This window comes from Perognathus longimembris, chromosome 3 (genome assembly GCF_023159225.1).
Source record: "Perognathus longimembris pacificus isolate PPM17 chromosome 3, ASM2315922v1, whole genome shotgun sequence".
Lineage (NCBI taxonomy): Eukaryota > Metazoa > Chordata > Mammalia > Rodentia > Heteromyidae > Perognathus > Perognathus longimembris.
Window position 1 is genome coordinate 92,303,569 of NC_063163.1, and position 2,177 is coordinate 92,305,745.

The following is a 2,177-nucleotide window of genomic DNA, read 5'->3' on the forward strand; positions in this document are numbered from 1 at the left end:
GGACAGTGCTCAGGCCCTGAGTCCAAGGCCCAGGACTGGCCAAAAAAAAAAGGGAGAGAGGGAGGGAAGGAAGGAAGGAAGGAAGGAAGGAAGGAAGGAAGAAAGGAAGGAAGGCCTGCAGGCAGGCTATATGGAACTTACAGGAATATGCCTAAAACATAAAACCAAGTATACAGACAACATAGACTTTAAGGCAATAAAACTACACATCAATTACTAAATGTTTTTAAAGTCACTTGATATTGACTAAAGGTAAAATTCAAAAAGCTATTTATTTACTAAGTAACACCTCAAAATATATTTTTTAAAAATCCCAAGGAGAAATAAGTCCATAATGAGAATGAAGTTTAACATGTCTCTCCCGGTAAAATAAGAACTCAAAAAAAAAAAAAAAAAAAGCAGTTAAGCTCCTAGACACAACATATAAGGCACTACATGCCTTACATGGAAAGTATATGAGGTTGAGGTTCAATCACACATTTGGGCCAGTTATAAAAAAAAATAAATAAATAAATAATCGGGGCTGGGGATATGGCCTAGTGGCAAGAGTGCTTGCCTCGAATGCATGAAGCCCTGGGTTCGATTCCCCAGCACCACATATATAGAAAATGGCCAGAAGGGGCGCTGTGGCTCAAGTGGCAGAGTGCTAGCCTTGAGCAAAAAGAAGCCAGGGACAGTGCTCAGGCCCTGAGTCCAAGCCCCAGGACTGGCCAAAATAAATAAATAAAATATCGCCCCAGTCCTTGAGCAGGTCTGGGAAAGGAATATTAGAAACTCATTCCCCTGGGTGGATGGGCTGTTATTTGGGGGGCCTATACCTTGGGCTGCTGGGCCTCAGTTACTCCATCTTGCTTCAGAAATATGCGTCCCCTCATCATCCCTCCCCCCCCCCTTTTCTTTGTGCTAGTCAAATCCTTGACTCATTTTCCTGAGAAATAGGATTGTACTGGGCTTCCACTAACATGAGCTTAACTGTACCGATCCTCTTCTGCACAAAGGAAATTATCCCATTAATGACACAGGGCCCAACTGTCGCCAGGAATAACAGGATTAGGTGGGATCCCATCAGGGAAGTTATCAATGATGTTAGCCAGGGGGACCAATTAAATAGTTTTTCATACCAGTTTCGCGATTGAACCCGCTCCTCCTCTCTCAATAAGGTTTTGTTTTACCATTGTCACAGTTTCTTTGAAGACTCCAGAATGATTGACATGAAAACATTGTTCCCTTAGTGCCATACATAACCCTCCTTCCTTATTAAATAGCAAATCTAGTCCTCTTCTATTTTACAGTACCATTTCTGCCAAGGAATTTAAAGATTCTTCCAAGTAGAAAACTTGATCCTCTAGATTTTCTAAATCTCCGTCAATCTAACTGCTCAGAAGCTGAAACATTTTGTCCTCCATTATCATAGATGCTGCACTGGTGGCCACAGATCCAGCCACTCCTAGACCTCCTATTAAGGGTATTAATATGAGGGCTCTCTTTCTCCTTTCTAGGTATCTCAGATGTTCTTGCCTCTCTGTGCCATCAAAGTAATACACCTGTGGGATAATATGTACAGCAATATGGAATTCAGCAAAGTTATTAAGTTGGAATATCTGCAGCGATAGGCAAGGGGTTAATCCAGTTAGTTGTACAAGTGAGCCAAGTCCCATTTGGGGCCATCAACCTGTTGATGCTAGGACCCTCTGGGTTAATGACTGTCAAACATATATCTTTGCATAATGAATTGCTCAGTTGGAAATTCTTAGACATATAACAACTTCCTTGTCCCTGTAAATCACCTAAGGTTAGCTTAGGAATAGTTCCCCAGCTACAACTAAGGGGTTGTTTTTCTAATTCTGCCTGGGTTTGCTCCTATTCCAATATAATAAGGGGGAGCTGGGTTTAGACACAACCAACAATCTTTAGTTCAGTTAGAAGTAGAATTCATAAACTGGAAAACAGCATCCAACATATCTAATTCTGTCCTTTGTGTTATTTTTCTTGTGCTTTCTCCGGATGTTTTCCTTTTAGGAGCACTTATCAGGCTGTCCTCTGATAGTCGAAATTTCTGGTTTAGGGTCGGCTCCAGCATCTCCACACTCAGTAAAAAACTGTTTGGCCTCAAAGGTTTTAGGGCCCTGAAGGGGGTGGTGTGTCTGATCTTTGTATAGTAAATTTAAGTCCAGGAT